This window comes from Notothenia rossii, assembly GCF_949606895.1.
Source record: "Notothenia rossii genome assembly, chromosome: 6".
Taxonomy (NCBI): Eukaryota; Metazoa; Chordata; class Actinopteri; order Perciformes; family Nototheniidae; genus Notothenia; species Notothenia rossii.
In genome coordinates, this window is record NC_136909.1 from 62,926,782 (window position 1) to 62,935,921 (window position 9,140).

General features: G+C 41.8%; 1 long non-coding RNA gene across 1 annotated transcript in view; it reads left to right on the forward strand.

The window, feature by feature from the left end:
* The window catches only part of LOC307044898, a 32,887-nt gene that overhangs the window by 16,832 nt on the left and 6,915 nt on the right, over positions 1-9,140 (forward strand). The gene's annotated exons all lie outside the window — the stretch shown is intronic.

Below are 9,140 nucleotides of genomic sequence, written 5' to 3' on the forward strand. Positions count from 1 at the left end.
GGCGAGAATCCTAGCGGAAACCTTGACAAAATACTGTCGCCGTCTATTTCCACTGTTTTCTTGTCTCCCTTCAGGTCCCATCTCACCGCTGTATATTGCAGAGTGGGACAGAAAAAGAGGAAAAAAGACAGATAGAAGAGGAAGCATGCAAGCTAGACTGGGAACGAGTATCAAAAGATCAGTAGAGGAAGAAAATAAAAGAGTGAGGGATGATACCTAGAAATGGGGCGAGAAAAAATAGAAGAATGGGTGAAAACCAAATTAGCCAAGAGAGTGGAGATGCTTTTGAAGAAGCTTGTGGATTGAATTGATAGAGAAGATACAAGAAGGACGAAATAATTAAAAGTGTCTAGGGAAGGGAAAAATTACTGAGTGGACGTATTCGTGCAAGAATGTTGAGGAAAGTCAGAAAATGAGGAAGGAATGGGAAGGACAGCAGGAAACGGGGAAGGAGAGGTCAAAGAAATGAAAGGAAATACATAAAAGTCTGATTCTGGGGATTCCTGCTTATGTTAGGGCCTTTTTCTGTTACAACTGTATCCCTAATAAATGTCCCTCCTATGTGTGTGTGTGTGTGTGTGTGTGTGTGTGTGTGTGTGTGTGTGTGTGTGTGTGTTTGTGCCGTGATGTTGTGACGGCATCCAGCAACCTGGCATGCTTTTTTAATTCTACTGAGTAAATAATGCATCCACCACAGTCCATAATTTATGTAAGTGGACATGCAATCAGTTCAGATTAACGTGCACGATGCCCCTTTGGTGTGTGTGTGTGTGTGTGTGTGTGTGTGTGTGTGTGTGTGTGTGTGTGTGTGTGTGTGTGTGTGTGTGTGTGTGTGTGTGTGTGTGTGTGTGTGTGTGTGTGTGTGTGTGTGTGTGTGTGTGTGTGTGTGTGTGTGTGTGTGTGTGTGTGTGTGTGTGTGTGTGTGTGTGTGTGTGTGTGTGTGTGTGTGTGTGTGTGTGTGTGTGTGTGTGGCAAAGGGATAGCTACAACATGACATGTTACTGACTTTCTCCGGTCATTGCTCTTTCAAATTTGTTCTATCTTGGCTCCTCTTTCCCTTCCTTCTGCTTTCTCTCACAATAAAGGAACAATCACATTGTTTTGATCAACTGAAAGCCAATTTGTGCCTCTCTCTAAAGCCATTTCAAATTTCTTATGTAGAAAATGCCCAATAGTTTCTACGTTGTACAAGTAAGCAGTCCATTGAGATAATTTGGAACCATCACTGACAGTTGCAAAACATTACATGTTGTGTCTTTTAACAGAGAGTAGTGTACGAAAGGGAACCTAGATTTAAAGTATATTTGTTCACTGTTTACAGCTGTTTTTAAAGTGGTCACAGAGTTGCACCGATTCTGGGATTTGGATGTCTGGTTTTGGGACTGGAACTGCTCTTCTGCTCTATGTAGACAATGTGGTCCTATTGGCTTCTTCAGGCCGTGACCCATAGCACACAATCGGACAGTGAGAGTCAGATTGTGGAGTGGGCAGGTTGAGAGTCAGATCCTCCCAGACTCGGTCGAAAGGTTCTATGATAGAGATACTGTCCACAGGAGGCGATTATCAGTCTTCTTAGAGGAGTGTGTCACTGAATGGATGGTCACTGAATGGATGGGTCTTGTCTCACGCGGCGGTGACACTTTCTTTGGTCACTCCTGCCTGTGTAGGTTTGTTGGCATTGGAAGAGAGTTGTACACTTGGTTATTCGGATCCAGGACACTTGAGATGCAAATATCATGGGCCCTTGACCTTCACCCCCCATGCGCCGGACCTCAGTTGGATAATTTCTCCCCTTGGGTGTGCTTTCTCCCATTGCTGAAAATGGGTGGCTCCAAGTCTCCCGATGAACGGGCTCCCGATGATAAACTTCAGAATGCTTTATGCCTACTTCACTGATGCGAACGCGTTCTGATCTTGTAGTGACAAATGCACCTCTGACCTTAAAGTTAAAATCCATATTAATTTGATTAATCTGGAAATGGTGAGGCAATATAAAAATAGAGGATGATCCCTTGATAGACATGTTGAAGTCTATCCAAAAGCAAGTCAAATCCCTTAAAAAATAGCAAGCCAAGGCTGTCCCTATGAGGAGTCAGGCCAACTTCTCTGATTATCACACTTGAAATCACTGAACCAATTCCAACCAAGCACCATACACTATCTGTGCTCTACGTCCAGTCGTATTCCCAACACCGGCTCCAACTGCTCCTCTCCCGCCAGCACGCATTTCAGGGCCATTCTAGAGACGTCTATCCACCGAGCATTTGATTTAATCCAGACCAAATGCTAATAGGGCTGTTTGTTTGCTGGCCATCTGCCTGGGCTGCCGGTCAACTATGGCAAGCTGTGCGGTGCCATGCTTCTCTGCCAAAGTGGAAGCTGCCCGGCGACTACTTCATAACCAGAGGACACTTCACGGCCAATCGTCAACACTTACTGGGAATAGAATCCATGATGGGTAATATGGTCCAATTGATCTTTTCGTGATTTTGGGGGCAGACTGTCCATCCCTCATTCCCACATCATTGGAATCCATATATGAGTATTTCTTCGAGAAAAATTCTGTATTTTGATTTCCAAGTATATCCGAATATTTATTATCTAAGGAAACCCAGCTGGGCTATACCAAACTTTACTCATGGGAGTTGCCTTCAAATGGACAAGAGTAGGTCTGCAATGTGGGCCACAGGACTGTTTCACTAGGGACCAGCGCAGGACTCGACATTAAGGACTGCCCGATGGCCCGGGGCCATCTAGTATTTAGCTCGGGCCATGAAGCCTCACCTGCTGGTTGCCCGATCAGGCAATCTATTATGCCAGTATCATGCAGCTCGCGGATCCAGTAATGAGTGACCCGACAGTAAAACTAAACATATCTATAACTAGTTTAGGTAATTTGAGAGGTGATTAAAATAGCTACGTGTGATATTCTAACCTGAAGCTTGTGTTTTGTCCGCTCACCGCTGCATGTGATCATGCAGAGCTGCGTGGGGCTGCTCGGTCAGCTTCCGGATGAGGAGGCATTCGTTCGACCAACTTACAGTAGATAACATTACAAACATTTTTAACAGGGGCCATAATAGTGTAAATAATGTTTGTTTTGGCAGTTATAACTGAATGTAATGTTTTCTACTTTTTTACATCTGGGAAGGCATTTGCCTTCATCAGATGGAAAGTGTCTTGACCAACAACTGAAGTATTTCTTATAGCTATGCAGGGCATGCAAGCGAGCAAACACAAACAAGAACAAACAAACAAGTGAAATGAAGAATAAAATTAAAATTGTACAAAATAATATTGTGGTGGTTCATCTTATAATTCAGTCTAGAGAATGCACCAGACAGCATCTAAGACCTGCAAAAATCCACATTTTCTAGGGGGAGGCCCCCCAAAAACCCTTCGTGCGTCATTTCGTCCGCGCACATTTTTCAGGGCAATCTCTATTGGGCTCAGGGCCATCTGTAAATTAGCTTAGATGGCCCACAGGGCCATCTCACAAAATCCTTAATGTCATGCACTGCAGCGTCATGCTAAAGGACACCTAGACATCAAGTAGCAATAGAGCACAACATGTTTCTCCAAAATTGTTTCAGATTTGACTCTTAAAATCCAGGAATTTAACATGTTTTATCAATATGTGATGCTGAGGATGTTGAAATGAATTGAAATAATGTAGTTATTTGCCTACTACTTTATACTTCTCATTTCAGAGGGAAACTTTGACATTTTTATACATTTTGACAGCTATATCTAGATTCATTCATCAAACTTTAAAGAATAACAAAAACAGCAGCCATTATAAGTACATTTAGTACTATATATTTAAATGAAGGTACATATTGTCCATTCTTTCCACTTTGCTGACTTTGTTTTTGCTTTTTTATACTGTAGTATGTGCTCATGTGTTTCATTGTTGGTGTATTGCCTGAATATGCTGAATGAAAGGCAGCTTTTCCTATCAATAAAATCTCTGAGCAGAGGACACATTTTTTATTCTAAATATCTTGGTTTATTATTTTCTAAGGTTACATTGTTCTGTTGTCTTACGAAATGCACTTAAGTATAACACATCTTATTCAAATACTCTTTTATTTATTTGCATTGTATTTGATAATGATGTAATTCAGAAGTAACAGGAAGTAATCAGGTTACATTACTTTTATATTGTGGTACTCAGTTGGGGTTTCACCAACTAATCGACTAGTCGACTACCTTTACCACTAGTCGGCGCTGTAGGCCCTAGTCAACTAGTCGTGAAAAAAATTGAGGTAAACGAGGTGCTGCAAAATGCTCCAAAACACGTCCGACATTCTTATGTATGGCAGTACTTCAACGAAGATGTAACCAACTCCACAGTGAAGTGTCAGTTGTGTACAGCTGTACTGAAGTACAATACAAATGCATCTGCTATGCGCAACCATCTGAAGATGAAACACCCGCTGCCGACAGCTAGCACTAGCAGTAATGCTAGCACCCGTGAGCAACGGACCGGCGTCAGCACTGAACAGAGGCGAACGAACAGCAAGAAAACACGGGTCAACAGTGATGCGGATGATGAGCTACGGGATTACTGCCAGCGGACACCGCATATCCCCACAATGGATAATCCACTGGAGTGGTGGGCAGAAAACGTGCACCGCTTCCCCCGCTTTCGAGGAGCTACCTGGCTATTCCAGCCACAAGCACCCCGAGTGAGAGGGTTTTTTCCCTGGCAGGCAACACTGTCACCCAAAAGCGGTCAAGCCTCCTTCCCTCACATGTCGATGCGTTGGTGTTCAAACCAAACCAAAAATATGGAAAGGTGGACGTTATCGTGGAGGACAGCGAAGTGTTGCGCAATGCGCTGTTGCGCACTGGATTTACGTGGCATTTATGTAAACAAGAGTTTTTTGCTGTCGATTTTGGTGAGTCCAGTTACTGTTTGCTATTTACTCAGCCATGTAACACAAATTAAAATGCAGTGTTTAATGTTACTGTATGAGTTCCAATATAAAATACAGTTGTCCACCTCTCTTTGTGTGTCTTTATTATGACGTAACGACTAGTCGACTGCTATTTTGAAAAACGTGTCCACTAGTAAATATTGGTAGTTGTGAAACCCCTAGTACTCCGTTTAAGTTACTGATTACATATTTGTTGTGGTCACTAGTAATTGTAACAGAATACTTTTGTAAGGACCCTCCCAACCCTTTATGTACCTGTGCATTTTCTACCACCTGTTAAGCCCCATGCCCCACCTGCGGGGGCAAAACGCAACATCTTGCAAGAAACAGCGTCTGAGGGCTTCTTAACATTTAACAAATTATTTATGTGTCATATCCACTTAACGGGAAGAAACTCAGCTAACTGACGATATGAAAAATGTTTAGCCAAACGAAACACAAGTCTAATGCTGAGCCTCTGAATTACACGGTAGAAACACTCCACCACGTATCAGATCTGCACAAACAAGACATAATCTAGCAAGCTGAGATTCAACAGATTCCAGAAATATAAGTATCATCACTGAGCGACCAGAACTCGCGGGATGGGATACAAACCCAGACATCACACCACGTAGCTTTGCGGAGCAAACACGCAAATAGTCTTACCTTTGCTGTTGTTCTGATCAAAAGTTGTGTTCAATGGCATCAGAACGATAAAAACGCTGCTGAAGGTTAATCCAATGGTTAACCTGTTAAGCCCGAGAGACCCCGGTACCGGGGCACTGCCGCAACATCTTGCAGGAAAAAGTGTCTGAGGCAATGTTCATTTAATAAACGTAAATGTAAAGGGAAGAAACTCATCTAACTGATCCTTTTTTTAAAAAGATCTCCAAAAAAAAAACACAATGCTAACGCTGAGCCTCTGAATTAGCAACGAGCGAAAAATGCTAACAGATGACTGCACCGAAATTCACTCACAAAACCTTATTATTTATCTTTGCTGCACATCCATGACATCATTTCACATCGTGAGGTGACACATAATCGAAGGGTACCCTCATTAAAGCAAAACCAACCTCTGGTAATAAAGCACCATGGAGAAATGCCACGCTAGTGAGGCAGTGCAAACAACATTGTAGAAAAGCGGAACGCGGGTGGCGCAAGTCACAACTTCTCATTCATGTTGAGATATTTAAGGACAGTCTTCATAGTTATAATCACGAACTACGGAACGCAAGACGCTCCTTTTTCTCTGATATAATAGACCCTCCAGAAAAACGCGGGCAAAAATCCTTGATTATGCGGGCTAAATTCCTTGATTATGCGGGCTAAAACCCTTGATTATGCGATTAAACATGCGGGGTTTTTATGTGATTTTATGCGGTAAAATTGCGAAATATGCTAAATATGCGGGAAAAAAGAATAACAATTTTTTTAAATATTGGGCTGTCTTATTTATTCTCTCTCACACACAACCTGCCACTAACGTTAAACCCCTTTACTATTCAATCAAACACATTCAATGTTTATTTATTGTAAAAGCAATTGGGCTATTTTAATCCCACCCCGGCCTTTTAAAAATCTGCACCATTTTGCTGATTATGCGGTAAATTCTGCGATCGCAGAATCGCGTTTTTCTGGAGGGTCTAGAAATAATCATCAAAAACAGCAATAACACCCGTGCGTTATTTTCAACTGTTGACCGGCTATCAAACCCCCGCATACTAATTGCCCCTGAACTCCTCTCTACTGAGTCATGCAACAAATTTGCATCATTCTTTACAACCAAAATATATAAGATTAACGGTGAGGGCCTCCATTTCGGGAAAGGGGTCTATGGCAACCATTCATCCTCTTAAAATACACTTAATCCGCAAGACACAGTTTGATCCCGTCAGCCATAATGCCCTTGAAGACATACTAGTGTTGCATTTAAGTTCTTCCTCCTGCTGCTTAGATAGTATTCCCACAAACTTCCTGAAAAACTTTTTTAACTGCATGGCATCAGAGCTACTAGAGATAGTCAACACCTCCCTTAGCTTGGGACAGTTCCCCAAAACACTAAAAACAGCAGTAATCAAGCCTCTTTAAAAAAAACAACAACCCTAGACAGCTCAATCATGCAGAATTATAGGCCAATTTCAAACCTACCCTTCTAAAATCTAAAATTATAGAAAAAGCCGTTTTCCATCAACTCAACTTTCTTTTGGCACAAAATAACTGCTTTGATGCTCTCCAGTCTGGATTCAGAGCCCATTACAGCACCGATACTGCACTTATGAGGGTCTTAAACGATATATATTTAAACACAGACAAGGGACAAATCACTATTTTGGTACTGCTGGACCTCAGTGCCGCTTTTGATACAGTTTGATACAGACTTCTTTGTGTCTGTTGGTTCTTTTAAATCGCAACAAACTGCAATGACTTGTGGAGTTCCCCAAGGGTCAATTATTGGTCCAATTCTATTTAACATGTACATGCTTCCACTAGCCCAGATCTTAAAAGTTAACAAAATGTCATACCACAATTACGCAGACGACACTCAGTTATACATTACAATAAAGCCTGGCGACTACGGACCATTACAATCCCTCACCAACTGCATGGAACAAATCAGTAGCTGGATGAGCAACAATTTCCTACAATTAAACAAAAACAAAACAGAGACAATTATCTTTGGTGCCAAAAGGGAGGAACGGGCTGAAGTAAGTGCTAAACTAGAAGCCCTACTGCTAAATACACCGGAAAAGGTGAGAAATCTAGGCGTAGTTTTGGACCCCGACCTCAATTTCAAATCCCACATCAACACAATTACTAAATCAGCATACTATCGCCTGAAAAACATAGCCAGTCTTAGAACATTGATGTCTCAACAAGACCTTGAAAAACTAGTTCACGCCTTTGTTTTTAGCAGGCTTGATTACTGTAATAGTGTATTTACAGGTCTCTGTAAAAAATCGGTTAGAAAACTACAACTAATCCAGAACGCCGCTGCCAGAGTCCTGACCAAAACAAAAAGAGTAGAACACATCACCCCAGTACTCAGGTCTCTGCACTGGCTACCAGTAGCTCACAGAATCGATTTTAAAATTATATTGTTAACTTATAAAGCGTTAAATGGTTTGGAACCCCAATATATGTCTGACATGTTGCCCTGTTACGAGCCCCCCAGATCTCTGAAATCATCGGGGGCGGGCTTACTCATTGTTCCCCGGCTCAGAACCAAACACGCCGAAGCTGCTTTTAGTTTTTATGCTCCCCACAAATGGAATAAACTTCCAGAAAACCTGAGGTCTTCACCAACGCTGAGTTATTTTAAGTCGAGGCTAAAAACACTACTTTTTACAGCTGCTTACCCAGAAGCCTTTTAACTTGTTTTAGCACTTACTGTATTTACAATATCATTTTAAAAATATTTTATATCTCATTAATGCATTGTTTTTATGAAACTGTTATTCCATTATGTTTATTTATTGTGTTCCTCTCTGTTCTACTATCATGTGTTAATGATCATGTAAAGCACTTTGAATTGCCTCTGCGTCTGAAATGTGCTATATAAATAAACGTACCTATACCTTACCTTACCTTACCTCATTATCACTCAATTATACAAACTCGCGGAGATAATAACAGACATCAAAACATATGGCGCTAGGTAGCTAAAAACGCTAATATGGCTCACCTGTGTCGTAGTCTGGTCAAAAGTGGTCTTCAATGGCATTAAGTTAAAGGGCACATGTCATGCTTTTCCGGGTATTACCCCTCCCCTTGTGTGTTATGAAGGTTTTTATACATGTAAACGGTCTGCAGAGTCAAAACCCTCAAAGTACACCCTGTAGCGAGTAAAACTCTAAAACAGAAAATACCTCCCCAAAACGCCTCGTTGGTGAAACGTCATTGTCCATTGTTTACTTCCTGGGTGCTGTGTCGTAGAAGCACCCAGTAGCCACGCCCAGAGCTATGGCCGCACCCTCTGCCAGCCTAGCATATATACTGTTGGAATCTCAGGTTCAGTTCAAAACTGTATCCAGTCAGTGGTTGACATTCCTTTTTAACACTGTTCCTTCAGATGTTCGAGCCGGTATTTTACTGTGTGCGCAGCATTTCACGGAGCATAGCTTCACAAAAAATGGTGCGATTCATACCGGATATGTACAGGGTAGGGCACTGAAGGACGATGCTGTTCCTACTTTTTTTGGACCAGCGGGAGAT